Here is a 24,730-nt window from a genome sequence, read left to right as displayed (position 1 = left end):
CTTTGTTAAAGTATAAACTCAGGCTGAAGTTTTAACTATTAATTATCAGGCCATTAATCTTTTCGTGGCCAAAATCTGTGTGCAAATCTTCCAACAGTAATAGGGTCTGTTAAAGGTCCTGACTCCATCAATATATTTGTTGTCAAAGGAGACCAACACACCAAAACCTTTTTTTTAGCCATTGCTTCCTTTACAAACAATTTAACAGTTTACTCAACTTTACCAAGGCCCTGTGTGGATGGAAAACTTTAATATGTAATTTTCTTAAAGAGTTTGTCTCATCTAATCATTACAGGCCTGGCTTTATAAAGCCCTGTCTATCTGCTGAAATCTCTGGAGAAGCTAACACCTGAGCAATGTGTTACATGCGGCAGCTGTGGGTCCTCCCGGGGCAGCCGGGCGCTGGGTCCCGCGCTCGGGGCGCGTCCCCCCGGCTCGTTGTCCGGCTGCCGGAGGCGCGGTGCACACACTTGTGGGTCCGGGCGACGTCGTGCGCGTCTGTGGTTGCAGATCCGTGCACTAGTTCCGCATATTAGATCCTGCTGGGAGGTAGCGCCTCCCTCTCGCCGCCCCTGGGCGGAGGCTTCTGTTTATAAGGCTGGCAGTGAGGTGCATTCACTGCCAGTTATTGGTTTCTGTCAGCATGCTTGTATCCTGCCTCTGTCAGTTTCCTGTTTGTCAGCTTGTTTGCTAGTTCTGCCAGGTCATCCCATCTGCCTCGGTCTGCGGTTATTCTCTGTTGAGTTAGTTTATCTGCCATTCCTGTTGGTATTCTACCCTGTTCCATCTTGGTATGCCAGTCCTCCCTCTCAGTCCCTAGTGAGTGTAGGGACCGCTGCCCAGTTGCCCGCCTGGGGTTAGCCAGGAGTGGAGGCAAGTAGGCAGGGACAGGGGTTGAGGGTAAGTTCTAGGGCAACCCGGGCTGGCGTATCATCGGGTAGGATACCGTAACATAATGTACTATGTACATGCGGGCCCTTTAAATGGTTCAGTATGTCAGAACAAGAATCAATGTTTGTTAGCGATTCCCTTCTCTGGCTCATAAAGGGGTTTCTGAGCATAGAATTTCCTTTGTGATATTTGTATGTGCAAATTGGGTATATGGAACTATGTTGTCATGAAAGGTGTAACTTGAAATTTCTGTGCCCAATGCAAAATCTGTAACAGAGCCCCCCAACTATAATGCTTTATTCATAGTATTGGGCTGCCTCTATAGAAAAGGCCTTATGCACCCACTAATGCTCCTGGGTCACCCTATGGTTGCCATGATGAGGTAACCCATTTAAAGAACTTCCACTGCATAAATCCTTTCATAAACCTTGTATAATTTGTATTACACAGTTTTTTAAATTCAAGCTTCTTTAAATATTTTCAACATTTTAATTTACATTTTAATTGTTAAAAAAAGGAAATATATTTCAATATAATAAGGATTTTAAACTTTCAGTTATATGAATCAGAAATGGAGATATTTCTTATTTTACCTGGTAATTTTCTTACATCAATAATATTCATTATATTAATGTTAATAAATCTTTAGATTCCTAAGTGGAATTAATTACAGAGGTTTGAGATTTTTACCCTCATTCCTCCAAAATTAATGCTCTTCGGGTTGTTAATGTAAACTTTCAGAGCAATTCAAAGACATATAAAATTACATCCCAAGAAACTCCTAAAGGAATATATTATTGAACACAAACCAAGTGCTAAAGTTAGCTTATCGATTTTACAATGCAATATCCTTTAAAAAATACTGGCAACACAATTTGTCAAAAAGCAATGCGTCGGTGTTTAACCATTTCTCTGGCCTACTCAGTGGAATAAATGAAAGACATAGAAAGTCTAACTTACTTCTTCAAAGTTCTTTGGTGCCTAGGGCATTCTGACTAAGGCATTTCAGTATTCAGAGATGGTCATACAAGACATTTCTTCCACTTTCATCCGAATTATCAGAATGTTACTGACCACTTGACATATGTAATATAATACCTAAAACTCAGTTAGAAGTAAAGAATAGGGATGTTTTTCATTAATTACATCGTATTTGGATTCCCGTACAGCCCTAGTTGAGCCATCATGATGAACGCTGCAAGTTTATACAGGTAACCATAATGTGTAGAATTAGTTACTTCTATCTTCAATTTAAACGGTAAGTATAGGGTAAAGAATAAGTATACCCTTTACCCTATAGCCTATATATATATGTTAAAGGAGATGTCCCGCGCCGAAACGGGTTTTTTTTTTTTTTTAAACCCCCCCCCGTTCGGCGCGAGACAACCCCGATGCAGGGGTTAAAAAACCCACCCGCACAGCGCTTACCTGAATCCCGGCGGTCCGGCGTCTTCATACTCACCTGCTGAAGATGGCCGCCGGGATCCTCTGTCTTCATGGACCGCAGGGCTTCTGTGCGGTCCATTGCCGATTCCAGCCTCCTGATTGGCTGGAATCGGCACGTGACGGGGCGGAGCTACACGGAGCTACACGGAGCCCCATAGAGAAGAGGAGAAGACCCGGACTGCGCAAGCGCGGCTAATTTGGCCATCGGAGGGCGAAAATTAGTCGGCACCATGGAGACGAGGACGCCAGCAACGGAGCAGGTAAGTATAAAACTTTTGATAACTTCTGTATGGCTCATAATTAATGCACAATGTACATTACAAAGTGCATTATTATGGCCATGCAGAAGTGTATAGACCCACTTGCTGCCTCGGGACAACCCCTTTAATGGATGAGTATACTTTCCCGAACATTTTGTATTGCCCCAATGCATCTAAAAAACAAACACTGTATAGTCTGATCACTCCTGTGCCTTCTATGTGCCCTCTTATCTTACTAACCTACAGTCTGTAGAGGTCATTTAATGACATATGACTACAGGATCAGACTACACACAAAGTCTTAAATGTAACAACAGAGATGCATACAGTATATGAAAAAGTTTATGGCCCTTTTGCACAAAGCGATTATCGTCCAATTTCTCGCAGGATCATGGGAATCTGAGCGCTAAGTGTAAATACTGCTAGCAACTGAATGACAAGCAATAATCCATTTGCTTATTGTTCGTCATTCCGTTTATGCAGGCATAAAAGCCGAATGGGAATCACAAATGACTACCTGTTTACCATGAATGGAGGGGGGTGGCTGGAGCAATCCATTCACTGAGCGATGATCACTTCTGTGTGAAAGCTCAAGAGTGATTGTCAGTGGTATGACTTTTGTGCAGTTCTGCACCCAACAATCGCACTGTGTAAAAGGACCCTAAAAGAAGTTGTGGAAAAGTCTTTTCAAAAATAGAAAGTATCTCATTGACTTCAAATGTATTCTGCAGCAGGACTATCTTCAGTATGAAGAAGAAGAAGGAGTCCAGGAAGTGATTATATTGCCCCCACAGAGCCCTGTACTCAACATCACCGAGTCTGTAGGGATTACATAAGGAGACGTAAGGATTTGAGCAAGCCTACATCCACAGAAGATCTATGGTTAGTTCTCAGAGATGTTTAGAACAACCACCTTGCTGATTTCCTTCAAAAACTGTGTGCAAGTGTACCTAGAAGAACTGATGCTGTTTTGAAGGCAAAGGGAGGTCACATCAAATATTGATTTGATGCAGATTTCTTTTGTGTTCATTCACTTTGCATTTTGCAAATTGACAAAAAAAAACAACTATCAACACTTCTATTTTTGAAAGAATTCTTACTTTGCAGCATTTTGTCCTCATCGGTCTAAAACGTTTGCATAGCACTGTAGGTCTGCATAGGAGCGGTAGGCACAATATGGTAGGGGTTTTTAATTAAAATAAGACATTAATCTAGCATGGTGTCCTCCACCCTACCATTCCCAGTGTATTATTATCTTTCTGAAATAAGAGCTTCCAAGAATAGCTGTGTATTACCGCATCCCATTCCGCAAGTCTGTATTTTCAATTAAAACCTTCTATTGGTTATAGCCTCTCAGAACAAGATATTTTTAACAAGATTGATTTTATTAAGTGTGTCTTACAACACTGCCTTCCATAACATAATAATTGTGGTTTAGACATTATTAATACAGAGTACATACTGCATAGCGCTGGAATTACCGACTTCTTCAGTCTCTCTTGATTTAACTCAATATTTTTCTTAGTTAATTATAAAGACATTTTACTGCACCTTCATCCTTTCAAGCCCATTGTGCCTACAAACCACAACAATTTCCTTGACGAATGAGAGCTGCTCTATCCAAATCCTAAGACAAAATGTGAGCGCGATACAATGTTTCCGCGTCCTTTATAGCACAAAGTTTCCTCACAAATTTCAAGTCATTATATAAACTGTTAGAAGGCGTAGAGTGTTTTTAAAATGGAATATATAATTATATATATGGAGTTATAAAATATTCTAGAAAACTATTTAGAAATAACTCCCTAGAGTAGAGCGCTTCGGGAAGGAAACCCAAAAGCCGAATGTTAACAGACAATCTGTGTCAATTTCCAAGAGGAATTTCCTAATTGTTTCCCTGCTGTTCTCGGTCTTTTGAAAATCCACATAACATTGGAGTTCATAGTTGGAAATGAGTGCTGGATTTCAAGTTTATGGATTAACCCTTTCCAATCCAATTTGTATCCTAGTTTTCCTAGGGGGCTTGCTCTTTTTCTGCCATTATACAATGGCGCTATATGCTGGCTAAAGCCAGTACTGCATGAGGTGACACGTTGGATAGGCTTCGACAGCAGAAAAGCTGACAATATACAGTAAGAGAACCCTGACGGATGTCTTCCAACATCGGAGCCGTATAGCTTTAAATCATAATGTCTTCAGACGTCTGACAGTGGATTGGAAAGGGTTAAGAGTTGTTCAATTAAGGAATGCTACTCTACATCTATCTCTGAAAACCAAAAGATAGCAGAAAAGCCAGATGGAGGATGAAAAGGTGGGTTAAAAAAAATAAGTGCATGACAATGAAGGAGTAAAAGTTACAAGAGTGGTGTGAGGAAATGGGAGAACGAGTTAGTAGAGGTATATAAGAAAGAAGAAAAGGAGGGGGGAGAAGAGAAAGGAGAAGATCGATAAAAGATGAGAGCAAAATGGCAAGAGGAGCAAGATGGTTGAAGAAAAGAAAAGGGATAGAGTAGAAAAAAATACAAAAAAAGACAAAGATAGAAAAGGAGATGAAACAGCAGCTTCAACGGCTTCTTCACACGAACGTAAGTGCAAAAGCGCACGTGATAGCATGCCTTTTTGTACAGTGAAGATCGCCCTGTTGTGTGCATATCTGTGCATTTAACTGTATTTTTTACTCTGCCGGGAACCATTTACATTGGATCCCGCCCCAAAATATGAAAGGCTGTGCATTAGTCTCTGCTACGTTGTTCTCCCTGCAAAGTTGTGCAGTTTATTGAACAATTGCGCGGGTACTGTGCGCGCATTTGCAATAGACTCCTATGGTGCCTTGAGTGCTCTAATGTGCTGCACTTTTTTGGGGTGCGCAATGGCAAATGTGAGAATGAACCCATTGCAAACAATTAGTTCTATTCTTAATATTAGGTTCAGCCATATCTACTAGAAAGGGGATAGGCTGCAATACCAGACACAGCCCATGGACAGATGTGGCGCTGTTTTTGGTACATTTCCCTAATCCTGAGCAACCCCATTTAACTTCTGTGTTACAAAGTATCCTGTGACCATCTCCTCCTAGAGGAGCCATTGTTTCTTTGTTTCACAATTCAGTCCTAATTTGTTGCACAAATCATATGTTGAGCCGTCTGTGCAGTCACTTGGCAAAAGCTTTAAATGTGAAAACACAAAAGCTTTACACACATTAACAAATGAATCATATGCTCGGCGCAGAGTAAACAGAAAAGCGCTGACATTTTCCGCCGCTATACTGAAAACAACCATTTATTTATTCCTCACTGTTTGATGTTCGGCGTAGTTCCACGTGCCAGATTATATTTATTCAGACTAAGGACAAAGTGAACAATGTGCTGACATCCAACTTTTCCCCCTGATCAACTACAAATGAGATGCAAATAAGTGTGAATATTCATACGGGGTCCGTAAGGAGGAGGAATTTCTCGAAAGCTAAGAAGTTGCTTTTCAGGATGATGTATAGCAAGAATGATCAGTAATGGTCGAGATACTGAATGTAGAAGAACAAGGTATGGTATATTCATTTTCCAAGAAAACAACTATAAAAGCTAGACCTCTATTTATACGGATGCCTACGGTATTTACAGTGCACTCCTGGTTGTAAGGTCCGAACAGCTATTAATCATAGGACCAGAGATGTAACTATAGGAGATGCAAAAATAAGGGTCAGATCTGGGCCCTGGTGCCTGAGGTGCCAAACAAGTAGCCTTAAAGGGTGGGTTTCAAGATAAACATTTTTAAGGACTGGACAGGAGTTAAAATTAAAAAAAAATATATAGACTATGTCTTTGCTCCCCCGGCCCCATTCTCTGCTGCCAGAAGTCAGGTGACTGCTGCAGCCAATTAGAGGTTGCAGTGTCACCTTCCAAACTCATGGCATGAGCTCTTACATCCTGTGCGCCATAATGCCAGGAGTTTAGGATGGTGACACTGCGGCCTCAAATTGGCTGCAGCAGTCACCTGACTTCTGGCAGTAGAGGATGGGGCAGCAGGAGTCGTTACATGTGCCCTGGAGGGGGAGAGGTGAGTATGCTATATTATTTTATTTTAGCTTATGCCCTGCCCTTAAAAACTTAAGAAGAAACCAGTAATATAAATGGCTCATGGTACATAGGCCTATTGGATACTTTGGATCAAGACCCAGGTTCTTTAGGTTATGCCTCTACATAACACTGTATGCTATGACTAAAGTTATTACCAGGAACCTGTATAAGGAATGACTCATTATAAAGCTTGTGTGCACATAGTGAGCTATTCCATATACAGGCTCCTGGGCAAGTCATGAACACCACTGTATGCGACCTGTATAGAGACAGTCTGCAAGCGCAGGCTACAAGAAGGCACCCATTAATAGGTAGGATCCACACCAGTGAGACTTTAGGGTTAGGTAGTTGCCTCCACTGTATGCAATGGAAGTATATTTACTTTAAAGCTGTCCAATGCCCTGACTAGACAATTATCCAAAATTGGTAGCCAATGTTCTCACATGGGCCACCATATCGAAATCGAGACAGCAGGAAGGTGAGTGAGGTTACCTGCTGTATCTGCCTGCTTTATTCACTTAGACTGTTCTGATGTCAATCACTGTAGGCATTATTACAATCTTAGACTATGACTAGAATTGACCGAACTAAACCAGTAGAACCCAGTTTCGGGTTGGACTTTACTAAAAGTTCATTTCAGCATTGACCCAAACCAGGCTTTTAGCAAAGTCCTACCTGAAACAGGAATCTACTGGTTTGGTTTGCTGAACACTGTGTATAACATTGTCTAGGAGCCATAAAAGCCCCGTGTAACACTCTCAGCGTGTTATGGAAGGATTTTATGGCTCTTAGACAGTGTTATACACTAGTCCTAGGAGTTTTGGTGAACTTCCCGATCGGTTTGAACTAATTCAGACCGAATCAAACTTTTTGCAAAAGTTCAGCAAACTGGCTGAACTGAACTTTTGAAAAGTTCCTCATCACTTCATTGAAGAAAAATGGTAATCTCAAAGATACAATAATATCCATTGGCATGACTGCTGTCCGGATCATGGTAGTAGCTAACGACTTCTACTATGACTAGTAAGAAAAGGATGTCACGGGTGAATATAAATCTTCATCTGATGATTCTTACTATAGCATCAGAGGGCACCATATTATATCAACTTGGTGCCATCTATTTGTAACATTGGCAGTGAGTAATATGTTTCTTATTGGAGCCTTTTGATGCTCAGTCTGAATAATATTTGATTCGCTGGGTTAAAGCATTCCATATACTGATCAAGACCTCAAAATGGCAGCATCTGTTGTGAATAGCTGATGGTTAAACTTTACGTCTAAACTCCAGAACTTTCCAGAACACTAATAATATCACAAATGGCTAAATATTCTGTTATTCCAGGAGGCATCTCACCACAGGAGCTGTTTATAGACGCGACATACAGCTAAACACCTGCCGCTCTTGTCATACATCATTTTACTTTTCTGAGCTATTGAGAAAATGGTGGCAAATTGAGGGATGGAAACTGTCTGTATTCACAGCAATTAAACCGAACAGTTTAGGAAGGTGACCAGATCTATTTTCAACAACATAACCAGACAGAAACCTTCTTCTGTTACACAGAGGCAGCAGGGCTCAACGGACAAGGCACAGCTGACAAATTTGGCATTTGAGTTAACTCCTTGAAATTAGCCCTAAGCTGGATCATGGGACTCTGTGGATTCTCCTTGGCAAAATGTGTAGCTGGACTGTATAATACAGCCACAAATATTGCACAAATAATGGCGCCACAGTGTGTTTAAACAATACAACTACACAGTGCTACAAACTAGAAGTATATACATATAGTACCATAATTAATGCTACTAGATTGGTCCGATGTTCGAACATAAAAAGCATGAATAAATGGTTGTAAATGTTCTAAGAACTGTCGAGCCGAGGATTCGGCTTGAATATTTTGCAGTCCACGGCTTGGTTTTCCACATTTTGGGGACATAGCAACAGTGTATATTACATGTCGGGATATTACACCACTTAGTATAGTATATGTTACTGTGGAGCCCCCAGTATATTCGGTGTATCCTGCAGTAATATCTTGTATCTCTCTCTCTATCTTTCTCTCTGTCTGTCTCTTTCTCTCTCTCTGTGTCTCTCTCTCTGTTTCTTCCTCTGTCTGCTGCTGTGTATCTATCTGTGTCTCTCTCTTTGTGCCGTGTGTGTGTCTCTCTCTGTCTGCCATGTCTCTTTCTCTTTGTCTGTTGTGTGTGTTTCTGTCTTTATGTGTCTCTCTTTCTGTCTGCCATGTGTGTCTCGGTCTTTGTGTGTCTCTCTCTGTCTGTGTGTCTCTCTCTCTGTCTGTGTGTGTGTGTCTCTCTCTCTCTCTCTGTATCTATCTCTCTGTGTATCTCTCTCCTTCCCCCATGCAGCCTCACTGTTTGCCAGCTACGGTTTCTTATCTGTGTTGCCTAGCATCGCAACCCTTCACTCTCTGGCACTGACCCAGCAGAGCAGCCATAGACTTAACATTGTAACTTTGAACTCGTCTGACTGCTCACTGAACATATTAATTTCAAGTTTAATGATTTAACATGGGTGATGAGCATGTGCCTCATCTAATGACACCAACATCAGCCACCAAAGTTAGAGCCAAGGGATCAAAGTGTGGTGCAAGAAAAAGCGTGTAGGCTCATTTATATTAGATGACAAGTTTAAGAGGAGCCCACAAGGGGGGACGTTTAGTGTCCTGTCTATGGTGAAAACAAAGTGGTAGATACAGTAGATCTAGACAGTAGAGGTCTGCTAGGTTGGTTTTATGAAGTACAAATGTAACATGTCAGTTAGAGGTAGAACATGAAACTATTGGACCCTAGTGCAAAATTTGTAACAGGGCCCCACCTACCAATGCTGGAGTCTATATGTAGCAGGGGGGCTTTCAGCTTCCTCTGGCATTAGGGCCTGCGTGTAACTGCTACCTCTGTATCCCCTATGGTTATGCCCATGATGCTAATAACTAATGACTAGCACTACTATTTGTTACAATGCACCAACATCAATAGCACTTGCTAAGCATCAAGACAAGGATAACACTTACGAGCTATTAGGGCTCATTCACACAGTTGTGAAAAATGGATTGATTTGACTGCATGTGTATGAGTGTTTTGCATGCATTTTTGTTGCATTTGTGAGTTTTTTGGCACGCAAAAAAAGCAAGAAAGTCCAAATAATTTCACTTTTTTAGGAGATCTGTCTTCTGGCAGCAAGTGTTAAAGAAACAGCATACATGCATGTAACATCCATGTTTGCTGTGCTTTTTTATGCTCCTATAGACTTTCATGGAAAATTTTGGTTCACAAATATGGACCAAAATAGGACACGCTGTGATAATTTTTTTTTTGCAACATCAGTCGAATGGCAAAAAGCATATCTGAATACACTAATTTATTTTAAGGGCTTAATGTGCTGTTCGCATTCAGTCAGTAAAAATATTGACTGTACGCAGACAGAAAATATGTCGATGGGAATTGGCCCTTAAGAAACAATTTCTGTATGTGAAGTGGAAAGGAGAAACAGCGCCACCTAGTGACATAAATAATGTGATGTTACTTGGATTCTATTTGCATACAGTACCTTTCATGAAGATTTTTCATAATTGGACTCTTTCGGTGAGGCACACTCAAGTCACCTTATTCCATCAATCCACTAAACTGTCAGAGTAACCTGATCTACGGCATCAAATTCTTGTCATAAAACTACTAAACACTTTTTTATGCTGGGGCATCAAGTAAAACGTCTCTGTCCAAGTGATTTACAGGCAAGGCAAGAGAAGACTACGGGGAGAAACAGTTTTAATTGTTTTGCCATTATTTTAATCTTTAGTGCAACATTCACAGGTTCTTAATTTTATGACTTGCTGTTCAATAGCCACGTGGAGGCAATAAACCATAGGAGTAAGTATTGCTCTGTAACTAACAGGTTTATAGAACACAGACTCGGGCAGACTCTCTGTATTTTTTATTTAGTGGGATAGATAGATAGATAGATAGATAGATAGATAGATAGATAGATAGATAGATAGATAGATAGATATTAGAAGGATAGATATATAGCTAGAAATTAGATAAAATAGATATGAGATAGATATATAGATAGAGAGATAGATAAAAATTAGATAGATAGATAGATAGATATGAGATAGATAGATAGATAGAAATTAGATAAATATATATTAGATAGATATGAGATAAATAGATAGAAATTAGATTTGAGATAGAGAGAAAATAAATAGATATATAGACAGATATGAGATAGATAGATAGATATGAAACATATTGATGGATATATGGAAATATTTCATCGGCTGGCACTGTGTGGATATAGAACACATGCTTGTGAGTTCTCCCCCCTATTTCAACTGATCACTGCAAGTTTCAGCAATGGGATATCCTATGATCAATTTCCACTGCTCCTTCTAACAAAAAAGGAATTGTCCATTGAGGACAAACGCTTTAAATCCCATAAGGCTGGCTTTACGTTACGTGCGCTTTAGCGCAACGTTTTTGTGCTATGAATAAGTTTTTTTGTGCGCAGGTCGGTGTATTTTACTGTACGTTTACTGCCCTCAGGGCATGTTTATTTGCATGCAGCAAACAAATGCACCAATTGAAATGGTTAATTAGTTTCAGATATGTGCATCTACATCCAGCGGAATTACGCAGTGTTTCACTTATCACCGTATTTGCGCAACCCACATTGACTTCTAGGAGGACCTTTGTTGTGCAAATACGCAGAAAAATGTAACATCTTTAATTTTTTTTTGTGCAACCCAAAATTTGTGCGCAAAATACAGAATTGTGAATGAACCCATTAAACTCAATGGGTTCTACTGTCTGCTTATTACGTATGCAAATATGCCCGGGTGAAGGCGGCCTAAGACGGGATCTTTGCAATGTGTACAAATAGTAAAAATAAGACATTTGCTTATGGCCCAAGAGTTTCATTGTTCTTCCCTGACAAACTGCGTCTGTGTCATCCCCCTTCTCGCTCCATCAGTACGGAAGCTCTTTATTACCCGAGTAAACAGAGGATGTCCACTGCTAGCGATTAGATAAATCATTTCTCTCCAATGAATGGACTAGTACCGATCCGCTGGATATTTTGCCTTTTATCAAGAGTGCAAATAATGAAGATTCCATGCACTAAGGACAATGAAATGAGCCGCTGCACTATTGATGGGGTGTTTGCGCTACACCATGAGTTATGTCATAAAGGCTACACTCTATTAGGAATGCAGTACTTTGGAAGGAACTAATGTTACTCTCAGAATTATTTATACAGTATCTTTCTTGCTACATATAAAGACCAAGTCCGAAAGTTACTGTAAATTCAGAGTGTGTGTACAGATGTAGCAGAGCTGAAATGGTTGTTTTACTCTGCTGCATCATAATAGTGTTCAGAGTTAAATGGATTTACCCATGTACGGGCTCCTGTACACGAGCATAGGCGTATATACGCTCATGAGAGCATGACATGATTGTGCTGTGAAGGGAACGCTATCATGTGCTCTTGCGCATGTATCCGCGCTGCTTACTGTATTTTTATAGTACTGCTGGGCCTGTTCACACGGGCGAGGGATACACCTGAGCCGTTATTGAACTAGCTGTGCAGCCTAATTAGTACCCAGTGATATCAATTAGGACTATAAAAGCGCTAAGTTACGTGCCTGATTTCGTGTGGATGGGGTGCGCATTTGCACACCTCCATAGACTCCTATGGTGCCTTGGTGCGCACAGAAATAGAGCATGTTGTGTATTTTTTCACTAGATAGAAGTGCATGCTCAAAAACGCTGAATGTGAAAGAAGCCATTGAAATCAATGGGTTCTGTTATCCGCTGTTTGCACTAGCAATTTTGCGCACACAAAAATGCACACAAAATCGCCCGCATGCAGGAGTCCTAAAGCCGGATTTACATCTGCATTGGAGGTTGCGGTCTGAGCCGAAAATCAAGGACGAAATAGCACAGCATGTGGCGCTATTTCACCTGTTAAAATGCCTGTTGCAATGCCAGAAGCCCACCGGATACCGTTATGGTCAATGGGCACTGTTTGGCTCTGGCGGTTCCGGTGTTTTCATTGTTCAGTTCCGAGGTTGGAGCTGAACAATGGAGATCACCTGAAACCCTGATGCAGGTGTGAATAGGGCCTAAAAAATTTATGACATATCCATATGTGTATTCACATGCGCTATAAATGTCTGATAGATGGGGGGTTACATCTTTGGAACCCCTAACCTTTTTGAAAATAGTGGTTCCCTTTTATCATCAGATGAATAGTTCTGGTAAGGGGAGCTTTATCGGCTCTTTCCACATAAACCTAAATGGGGAGAGTCGAACACAGATAATCCCCGTGAAGTGGGGCCAACACCTTTAAGACATTTATTTATACAAGGTGTAATCAAAAAGACGGATCCAGTACTATATCACAAGACTGGTGACCTATATTGAAATAACAATAGCGTTCTTAAATAGGAGGGCATGGATGCACTGCACAATGGTATGGTGTACAGACCCCCGGGGGCCCCAGAACATGGGGTTTGTGTTGTGTTCCCTGTAACAGACAGAGAGCAAAACCCATTTGTAAAGTTGGAAAGTAGAATGTGAGAAGCAGAAATCTGCATCTAAGTCCCATGGGACTGCTGTTATGGCTGAATTAAGGAAAGTATACTCAAAGTGGCCTCCTTCTGCTACGATGGGGGCAGATCATCAGGAAGTCATTCACCGCCATCATAGGAGTTTCAGGTTCGATCCGTATTGAGGGTCCCTGGAATGAACATGGGTCCAGTGACGGCTCCATGAATGTATCGTAGCAGAAGGAGGCCACTTTGAGAACACTTACTTCAGTCATCGCAGCAGTCCCATGAGACTTGGAGAGACGTAAAAAGTGGATTTCTGCTTTTCACATGCTACTCTTCAGCTTTGCAATTGGGTTTTACTCTTTATCTCTTAGAGGGGGCAGATCACAAAATTGAAATCCATGTTCCGGGGCCTCCAAGGGCCTGTGCTTCATACCATCTTGTAGCGCATCCATGGCTTCGTATTCAAGTACACTATTGTTAATTCACTATAGGACCCCAGTATTGGGATATAGCGCTGCATCAGTCTTTTTGACTACACCCTGTATAGCACCAATTTATCACAAAGCACTGTACAGAAAACACCATCAGCCCGTCTCCCCGTAATCTAAGTTTTAATTTAACTTATCAGTTTGTTTTTCAGAGTACCTTGCTCAAACATTGGCGGGAGCATATAAATTCTATGCAGATATTGCCCTGGGTTGGATGTGAACCCATGGCTTCACCGCTTCAAAAACAATCCAGCAGGTTCTAAGCAGTTACCTGCAGTTCTAAGCAAACCACATAGGGGTTCTTTGCCAAATTACCAATTTAGCTCTACTACATCCGACACACTTGCCTCTACTACATCTGTATTTGAATAGTTACAGTTTGTAGAGACGATATCAGCTGAAAACTTTCGTTCTGTTTGATGCGATTTTGCCATTAGGCTCATAGTATTGGAAGTGACAGCAGAAACATGATTTGTCTTTAAAAATCTATGTAAGGTCAACTACTTAAATTCAAGGGAAATACTCAATTAACATTTACCTGTAATATTTCTGTGTGAGTCATAGGGGGATTAAGATGCTGAGCCGTAGTAAACTGCAGCATCTACTAGAATTGTAATACCCACTGGGATACTGATTCTACTTAAAGGAGCTCTAAGCAAAAAAACAAAAACACGAAAATATGCCAAAAAAAGTTTAGTTGGAAATAGACAGTATATATGCCAGGAGAGCAGGCCTTCTCCTTCCCATAAACATAATATCAGAGCTCCCAGCAAGAGCCCTCGCCAGCTGATCATTCTGTAATAGGACATCAGCCATGCCAAGCCACCCCTTTGTCATAGACCCCCACCACCAGTAGAAGGGATCATGTGCACCCATTGTGCAGAGAATAGAACCCATTGTTTTCAATGCACACCCGATCCTTGCAAAATTGCACGAAGAACTGCGTAATTTGGCGTAGAAAGAGAAAATACCGGGGACTAATTAGGCCGCACAGCCTTTTAAATCACGGTGTATCCAGAGCTGACGATCCCTGGCAGCACAGAAAGTACAGCAAAAAGCGCCGATACACACGCGACCTTCACAGTGCAAAAAGTCACGCTATTGTGAGCGTCTATGTGCCTACAGTCATCTGAAGGAGCCCTAAATGCACATCAAAATCTGCAAAGAGATATGCACATGAGTTTGACTGTGTTCACATGGGGGAATTTCCCGTCTGAGTTTAATCCAATTTTGAGATGCACAGAACTCGCACGTGAAAAGAACCCATTCACTGAGCAACTTTTCTCTCAGCTCGGATAGTCCAGGTTAGAAAAATCATTGCCTGTCCTATTTCTGGGTGATTCTTCTTCAAGAATCGTACATTATTTTTCTATGGGAATGTGAAAATAACCCCTCATACCCGCGTACCATGTGATTTGTGGGCCATTTTCATGCAAGTGTGATGCGTTTTTAATGCAGATTACAATGGGAAGCATATGAAAAAAAAGGACCAGGAAGTGCGGAGCAGAAAAAACACATAAAAAGGTGCAATAAAAACATGTGCCAAAAACGCATTGAAATCGAACTCACCAGTGTGAGTACCGCCTTTTATATGGATTCTGGTGTGGATTTTCCCTGCGGATTTCACCTACTGCAATGAATAAAATTTGCAGTGAAAATCTGCTGCTGTTCTGTGAGAGATAGACCATGCTGTGGATCTGAAAATCCACGGCATGACTAGAATCTACTGTGGATTTCTTCCAACATAAGTAACATAAGTAAATTGGGTTTGTTAAAACCTCATTCACTTATATTATATTTTCATTTGTCGTGGGATTTTGGTACACATTCCACAGGCGAAATTCAGAAATAAATGTGTGATGTGTGCATATGCTATAACACTTGCTATACCCCAGGACAAGACATGCAGAGAATCTTGCAGACTGACAACACCTGTAGGCAAGATTCGTTCTGCTTACTATTACCCTTCCTCTTTAGGATTAGAGAGACCTTTGCAATGCTACCTGGGAAGGTTATGCAAATAGATCCCCTTCAAAGGGAATGAATGCATCACACATATCTAAACCTGATCCCTGCTCAGTGCTGCTGAGGTCCAACAGACTGAAACAGATCTGTGAATATGCAGTATGTTTGTCTCTGGTGATATAGTACTGTAGTTATATTCTTAGATGCCGCCTTGTTAGATATTGGCTTTACAGTAGGTACCTATAAATATGTCAACAGAAGTAAAACATTGTATTTTGTAGGAGAACTATTGGTTAACCCAATCAAGTCCTGGGAGTCTCCATCCGGTAGAACTACGTCACTTAAGGATCCCTTATTTATTTCTTAATATATCTTATTATTAATCAGAGGCCCATATTTCTCATACATAGCTCCAAACCCTGGATCGACTGAGCTTTAAATGATAAAGATCCCCCTTCCTGTGACTGATCCTGTCTTAAAGGATTGAGGGCTCAGTGCTGCAAGAAAACCCGTCCTGGGACATTATTTTTCACTAGTGGGGAATTGTATTAAATACGCAGAATTTTAGCAGTGAAAACTAATCAGTCATTTGTAAAAGTATGTGTTCCGGGGGGGGGGGGGGGGTGTGTTTGCAATGGCATGGATACTACAGGTCCCAGCATGTGCGAGAAAGAAGCGCCGGAATATTAGCCGCAGGCGTATATATGTAGGCAGCACATGACAGGGTTAACGGGGAGGCTAGGGGTTAACAGTAGTGCAGAGGTGTGGGGGGGGGTGAGAATAGGGAGGGGGGAGCAGTTAGAAAGTGCGGGAAAAGCAGGAGGAGGAGTTTCAGTCGGCAGCAGAAGGAAGAAGGAGCAGAAGAGAAGAAGACGGAGACAGCGAGGAAGAAGAGAGAAGAAATCGTGAGTAAAGAAGAGTGAAGACGGCTGGAAGCACCGAAGAGCCCGAAGAGGAGCGTCTGGAAGAGCCCAGAAGACGACTTACCGGTATGGACGGCGTCATGGAGAGGATCCGGGCAGCGGTGGAGGAGCGGGGCTTAGACTGGCTGGTGAGCTTACTGGATGCAGGGGCCCCTGGCCCGGAGCACGTGGGAGCGGGTCCGGCACAGGCTGCGGGAGCGGAGGAAGCGGCGCCCGTTCTATCAGCTGCAGCGCCGGGCAGAGGAAGAGGACGGAGCCCGGCTGCTGCTGGGAGCCGTGTGACGGATGCAGCAGCGGGACGCAGCCCAGGGACAGTGCATGGCCGCAATGCCTCAGCGGTGGGGAGGCGCGGAACACAGGCAGCGGAGAGGAGAGAGCCGAGGCCACGGAGGGCTCGCGCCCCAGCGCGGCTGAGCCCTGATTTAACCCCTCAGCGTCGGCGCCGCATTGAGAGTCCCTCACGGGCCCCTCCGGGCCGGCTCCCAGTTTCCATTTCAGCAGGTGGGGAGCGCGGGCCCGGGAGGAATCTCACCAGGCGGGTCGGTGCAGCGTCTGGCGCCAGGTCCCGTGCCGCCAGGGGGGCGGGGCCTGGCACCGGACCGTCGGCGGAGAGAGCTGGAGCAGCGTGGGGCCGCTCGCCGGGAGAGGTGGTGGTCGGCGAGCAGCCTCACAGTTTTCTTTCAGTCCTACAGGACACGCGGCCCGTGGGAGCCAGTTCGAGCAGCAGAGGAGCGGCTGCGACTCCGGTGGCGCGACTGCAGCCAGATGAGGACCTCGAGTGCCAGCGCGGATCACCGTCTGACGAGGACTCGGATCCGCTGGAGGGAGGATCGGCGGCTGGTGGGACTACAGCCCCTACGCAGCCAGGTGAGCGAACACACGGGGACACTACATTACATGCAGTTAGCCGCGTTGCGCAAGCGGCAGATAGTGTGGGGGGGCGCACAGGGGGCGGGGAGGCGACGGTAGGCACACGGGGCGCAGCGAGCGAGTTGGGGTTAATGTTAGGGGGATTATTGGAGCTTTTGCGCAAGCAACAGTCGGGGCCAGGGCCGTCGCCGGTATCCGCCTGGACTTTACCGTCCAATGCGGTGAGTGGTCGCGATAGCGACACGGGGGGAGTTGGGACGGGATCGTCGGTGGGGCAGCAAACAGCTCCTGTTACGGTAGGCGTTCAGACAGAAAAGGAAGGGGACAGGATTCGCCTTGATGACAGAGCGAAGGGGGAGGTATATGTTTGCTTTGAGGGCCCCCTAGGTGCGCACTTGAAAAAGGAGGTCAGAGAAAAGATCTGGCGCGACGAGTACGTCGAGATCTTTTCCCTTCTCCCTTTAGAAAAATTTAATTTGGATAAAGGGAAAAGGACGGAATACAAGAAGGAGGAGGAAGAGAAACGTCGGTGGCGACTGATTCCACAGACTTTCTCTAATTGGATGCAAGCTTTCGCTATTCTGGCTAGCGTTATAGGTGAAAAGGCGCCGGAGAATTGCTCCGGCCTCTTTTGTTACCTCGACGCGATAGGTGAGGCGTACAGGGTGTATGGGGGCCAGACGTGGCTTAGATATGACGAGCAGTTTCGTCAAAGAAAAGCGATCCGACCGTCTATTCGGTGGGATCAGAAAGACATAGGGCTGTGGTTGCGGGTAATGGCCCCAGTTAGGTTCGGGCAGCCCTTTCAGGGAGGGGCCGGGACGAGTAGCTCGGCCAGCGGTTCCCAGGGAGGAAGTCAGGGTGGACAGTCGGGGAGTCATAGGCTCGGATTGTGTTGGCAGTTTAACGACGGCCAATGCAAATTCGGAAATAGCTGCAGGTTCAAGCACGTTTGCTCCTTGTGTAACGCTACATCACATGGAGCAGCAAAGTGCTTTAAGAAGGGAAAAGGAAAGTTTTTCGGGGCAGCTGGAAAAAGGGATGACACCAGTGAAACTGGCAAAGATGGTGCCGTTTCTAAATAGGTACCCCGACCGAGAGAAGGCCATTTTATTATTAGTAGGTTTTAGGGATGGTTTTAAAATTCCCGCCCCAGTTCATAGGGTTCCTGTTACTACAAAAAATTTACCGTCGGCGCTCCGGTATTCGGCGGTGGTAACAGAGAAATTGCGTAAGGAGGTTCAGTTAGGACGGATGGCGGGGCCGTTTAGCTCCCCTCCGGTTACGGAGTTTGTAGTTTCTCCGCTTGGAGTAGTTCCTAAAAAAGAGCCAAATAAGTTCAGGCTCATACATCACTTGTCCTACCCGAAAGGGGCGTCAGTGAACGACGGTATCGACCCGGAAATATGTTCCGTGGTGTATACCTCTTTTGACGCCGCTACGAAATGGGTGCGCAAGTACGGGCAGGGGGCTAGGTTGGCTAAAGTGGACATTGAGTCCGCTTTTAGGTTACTCCCAGTGGCCCCAGAAAGTATTCGTTTGTTAGGCTGTTTTTGGGAAGGAAGTTACTTCGCGGATAGGTGTCTACCCATGGGCTGTTCTATTTCGTGCGCTTATTTTGAAGCGTTCAGCTCATTTTTAGAATGGGTAGTTAGGGATTGCACAGGGATTAGGTCAGTTATCCATTATTTGGATGACTTCCTATGCATAGGTCCGGCAAGTTCGCCACTTTGCGCAAACTTGCTGGGGTCCCTTCAATGGGTTACCGGTCAGTTCGGGGTGCCTTTGGCACCAGGTAAGACCGAAGGGCCCACAACGTGTTTGAAGTTTCTGGGCATTACCATTGACACTGAGGCAATGGAATGCAGGTTGCCCGAGGACAAAGTGGCGGAATTAAAGGCTGAAGTCAACAGGGCAAGGGTTGTCACAAAAGTTACGTTAAGAGAGCTGCAATCGTTGTTAGGCAAGCTCAATTTCGCCTGTCGCATTATGCCGATGGGTCGGATTTTCAGTAGGAGATTAGCATCAGCCACAGCAGGGGTTCGGTTACCCCATCATTTTATACGGCTGGGCAAAGGCCACAAGAAGGACCTGGCAGTATGGGCGGCGTTTTTAGAAAATTATAACGGAAGGTCTGTGATGATGGAGGAGGTGGTGGACAATTTCGATTTAGAATTGTTCACTGACGCCGCAGGAAGTTCGGGTTTTGGAGCTTACTTCCAAGGCCGGTGGTGCGCGTCGGGGTGGCCGAGCGAATGGTTTTCGTCGGGTTTGGTAAAAAACCTGGTGCTGCTTGAGCTATTCCCCATAATAGTAGCTGTGGAGCTATGGGGAGCCCAGTTTAGAGATAAAAGGGTGCGCTTTCACTGCGACAACATGGGGGTGGTGCAGGCAATAAACAGATTGTCTGCATCATCCCCCCCAGTGGTGGCATTATTGCGCCACCTGGTGCTGCAGGCGTTGTCGCTGAATGCTTGGATTGGGGCAGTACACGTGCCAGGGGTAAGCAACTCAATAGCGGATGCTCTTTCTCGCTTTCAGTGGGAGCGATTCCGTCGGTTGGCCCCAGGAGCAGAAGAAGAAGGGGTGTCTTGCCCGAGACACATATGGAGCGTGGTCAGCGAGCAGTGAGGCACCTGATAGGTGCCTCCTTGGCTCGGAACACATGGGCGGCTTACAAGGCAGCATGGGTAGAATGGGTGGAGTGGTTGAGGCAGTGGGGCAATGTACAGACGGACGAGGACGCGGCAGGAGCATTGTTGGGGTGGCTGGCAAAAAGCGCGGAGGCTGGTTTGTCGGTGGCTACAGTTAACAAGTTTATGGGGGGGGTGGCGTTTGGCGCTAAGTTGAGGGGTGTAACGGATGTAACGAAGAACTTTGTAGTGAGGCAGGCGCTTAAAGGTTTTAGAAAGGGGCGGGGTAGTCCGGATACGCGTCGCCCGGTTTCGTTTGAGTTACTACAAAAATTGGGGTTCGCGTTGCAGGAGGTTTGTGGGACCGGGTTTGAGTATTCTCTTTTTAGGTTCGCTTTTTCGCTAGCTTTTTTCGGGGCGTTACGAGTGGGGGAATTGGTTTCCCCAAGCAAAAAGATAGGGGGGGGGCTGAAAGCCGAGGACACTAGAGTTGTAAAGGGACGTTTAGAAATAGTCATTCGGCGTTCTAAGACGGATCAGGTTGGAAGGGGTCGTCGGGTGTCGCTGGGGCGTATTCCAGGGGAAAACATGTGCCCGGTTAGTTGTTGGGAGAACTACTGTTCTCTAGCTGGGGCCAGGGTAGGGCCCCTGTTTCAGCATCAGGACGGTCACTATTTATCAAGGTTCCAGTTTGAGGCGGTGTTTAAAAGAGCGATAGCTGTTCTGGGACTGGATGGGTCAGGTTTTGGGACGCATTCGTTTAGAATAGGTGCGGCGACAGAGGCGGCAGCGAGGGGTATGGATAGTCAGGCGGTGATGGGAATCGGTCGGTGGAAGTCGGAGAGGTTCAGACGGTATATTAGACCGCATTTGCTGTAAGGGTGGGTAGGGGGCACATGGGTGGGGGCGTTATTTACGGTTAGTTTTTGTTCTTTTTGTTACAGATCCGTGTGCTGCACTCGTGTGGATAATGGGCCACTCGTATGTTTTTTGGGGGGGGGAGAGGGCTAAGGTTAGGCCTAATGGGAGGCAACTTAGACTGAGTAAGGATGCGGCGGTACTTCGCTGGATTGGAGTGCGGGGCATGGCTTGGTCGCGGGTTTTGCAGGATGTACAGCGCCTAGTCTCCCTTGACAGGACGCCCGACATTCTAGTATTGCACGTCGGGGGCAACGACTTGGGGCGTAGACCGTTCAGGGAGCTAGGCAGAGACATACGGTATGACATGCTTCGGTTATTGCAGATGTACCGGAGCTTGATCTTGGTCTGGTCCGAGATGGTCCCTCGTAAGGTTTGGCGGAATGTGCGTTCGGTGCGCGGTATAGATAAGGCAAGGATCAAAGTGAATCGGGAGGTGTCTCGTTTCGTGGTGCGGAATGGAGGAGTCGCCGTGCGGCATATTGATCTTGAGAAAGGGGCGGGAAATTATTGGAGAGGCGACGGGGTCCATCTCAACGAGATTGGGACAGATCTTTGGTTAGAGGGTATACAGGAGGGGATAGAACGCGCATTGGTTCTGTGGGGGGCTGCGCAGGCATGAGGTGGTCATGCCATGCTGGCTGTGGCAGTTGGAGGGGGGGGTGGAGTTCTCGGAGCCAGTTAGGATGCGGGGCGAGGGGGGGGGGGAGCGGAGGGCCGATGGCTGCCTGTCCCCCCTTCCCGCCCCATTGTTGATCTACAGTGTGCGGTGGGTCTGTCGCCTCCCGGCTCTGTCAGGCCGTAGTCCCTGCGGAGACCAGTCGGCTGGCCTAGGAACGGCTAGCGGGTCTCTGAGTCGGGAGGTTGGCGACTAGGGGCAACCGTGTGTGTGTTGCCTCCCGAGTCGGCGGTCTCGCGACGGGAGGGCGGTAGCGGGAGGGATCTTCGGTCTCCCGAGTCGGATAGTGGGAGAGCGACGGGAGGCAGTACGGAAGATCCTTTTCCCTGTAGTGAGGCGACAGAGGGGGTTGTAGGCTCCGGGGACTTCCCCCTTTTGGTGGGTTGTTTATTCTTGTGTTTTTTATACCCATTGTTAAACTTTAAGTTAAATAAATGGCCGCTGTGGCCAAAAATTATCCAAGCTAGAAGTAGTAGCGTATTGTTTTGGTGGGTTACAGGGAAGTGGGGGGATAGGTCACAGAGGCTCACTCCGTGATACCCGCGTCAAGAAGCGCCGGAATATTAGCCGCAGGCGTATATATGTAGGCAGCACATGACAGGGTTAACGGGGAGGCTAGGGGTTAACAGTAGTGCAGAGGTGTGGGGGGGGGTGAGAATAGGGAGGGGGGAGCAGTTAGAAAGTGCGGGAAAAGCAGGAGGAGGAGTTTCAGTCGGCAGCAGAAGGAAGAAGGAGCAGAAGAGAAGAAGACGGAGACAGCGAGGAAGTCCCACCCACCCGCCCGTTGGTTAGTAGCTAGGGGTGAAAGTTTAGTGAGAGGGAAGGGGGGGGGCGCTTTGGAGGTGATATGTAGATTGTCATAGCGGCAGTTGGAGGGGGGGGTGGAGTTCTCGGAGCCAGTTAGGATGCGGGGCGAGGGGGGGGGGGAGCGGAGGGCCGATGGCTGCCTGTCCCCCCTTCCCGCCCCATTGTTGATCTACAGTGTGCGGTGGGTCTGTCGCCTCCCGGCTCTGTCAGGCCGTAGTCCCTGCGGAGACCAGTCGGCTGGCCTAGGAACGGCTAGCGGGTCTCTGAGTCGGGAGGTTGGCGACTAGGGGCAACCGTGTGTGTGTTGCCTCCCGAGTCGGCGGTCTCGCGACGGGAGGGCGGTAGCGGGAGGGATCTTCGGTCTCCCGAGTCGGATAGTGGGAGAGCGACGGGAGGCAGTACGGAAGATCCTTTTCCCTGTAGTGAGGCGACAGAGGGGGTTGTAGGCTCCGGGGACTTCCCCCTTTTGGTGGGTTGTTTATTCTTGTGTTTTTTATACCCATTGTTAAACTTTAAGTTAAATAAATGGCCGCTGTGGCCAAAAATTATCCAAGCTAGAAGTAGTAGCGTATTGTTTTGGTGGGTTACAGGGAAGTGGGGGGATAGGTCACAGAGGCTCACTCCGTGATACCCGCGTCATGAAATTCCACAACCGCTATTGCAGTACAGTTCTCTGCGGCGACCTGGAATTAAATCATTCTCAGCCTCTTTATAATGTGTAGAGGATTTTTATTGGTGATGAAGCTATTACACACATGAGCGCTACTGAGATGAGACAGCCACACAATCCCAAGATTTCTGCTCTTGTTTTGCTGCTTTAGCAGCTATTGCTGATTGTATGGAGTAATATAACAATAAAATGTCATAGTACAAAAATAATTCCTCATTCATGGTTCACCAGCAGATTAAAGAGTTCAGTAGAATCCAATAGATTGATAGATATGGGATGGTCAGATAGATAGATAGATATGAGATAGATAGATAGATAGATAGATATGAAATAGATAGATAGATAGATAGATAGATAGATAGATAGATAGATAGATAGATAGATAGATAGATAGATAGGAGATAGATAGATAGGAGATAGATAGATATGAGATAGATAGATATGAGATAGATAGATAGATAGATAGAGAGATATGAGATAGATAGATATGAGATAGATAGATAGATAGATAGATAGATAGATAGATAGATAGATAGATAGATAGATAGGTATGAGATAGATAGAGAGATAGAGAGATATGAGATAGATAGATATGAGATAGATAGATAGAGAGATATGAGATAGATAGATATGAGATAGATAGATAGATAGATATAGATAGATAGATAGATATGAGATAGATAGATAGATAGATATGAGATAGATAGATAGATAGATAGATAAATATAGATATGAGATACATACATAGATAGATATGAGATAGATAGATAGATATGAGGTAGATAGATATGAGATAGATATGAGATAGATAGATATGAGATAGATATGAGATAGATAGATAGATAGATAGATAGATAGATAGCTAGATAGATAGATAGCTAGATAGATATGAGATACATACATAGATAGATACGAAGTAGATAGACATGAGATAGATATGAGATAGATAGATAGATAGATAGATAGATAGATAGATATGAGATAGATAGATATGAGATAGATAGATATGAGATAGATAGATATGAGATAGATAGACATGAGATAGATAGATAGATAGATAGATAGATAGATATGAGATAGATAGATAGATATGAGATAGATAGATAGATAGATATGAGATAGATAGATAGATAGATATGAGATAGATAGATAGATAGATAGATAGATAGATAGATATGAGATAGATAGATAGATAGATAGATAGATATGAGATAGATAGATATGAGATGCATAGACAGATAGACCTTTTATAGCGAATGGAACACATTGTTTTTATGTACAAATACTAAATACATTTAGATAAGCCGATACTACACTTTATATAATCCAATGTAATTACTTTTTCTTCTAAATTTCCTCCTTGTTTTATCTTCTTTTTTTAATATTTATGATTCAGATGACATGATGTGCCCCTCACCTGCTTACTGCTGTTGGAGGCCCTCTAGGACTTACCCTGATGTATGTTTTCAATCTATTCATTGCACGGTGAGACGGTATCATCGCATGTTGGTTAATTAATGTAGAAGCAAGCAGCA

General features: G+C 44.6%; 1 protein-coding gene across 1 annotated transcript in view; it reads right to left on the bottom strand.

Annotated features, from left to right (window-relative positions):
- CAMTA1 (calmodulin binding transcription activator 1) overlaps positions 1–24,730 on the bottom strand; it is a 1,430,009-nt gene that overhangs the window by 720,867 nt on the left and 684,412 nt on the right. The gene's annotated exons all lie outside the window — the stretch shown is intronic.

Source organism: Eleutherodactylus coqui, chromosome 6 (genome assembly GCF_035609145.1).
Source record: "Eleutherodactylus coqui strain aEleCoq1 chromosome 6, aEleCoq1.hap1, whole genome shotgun sequence".
Classification (NCBI taxonomy): domain Eukaryota; kingdom Metazoa; phylum Chordata; class Amphibia; order Anura; family Eleutherodactylidae; genus Eleutherodactylus; species Eleutherodactylus coqui.
The sequence above is the reverse complement of the archived record's forward strand: the minus strand, read 5'-3'. Positions and strand labels throughout refer to the sequence as shown.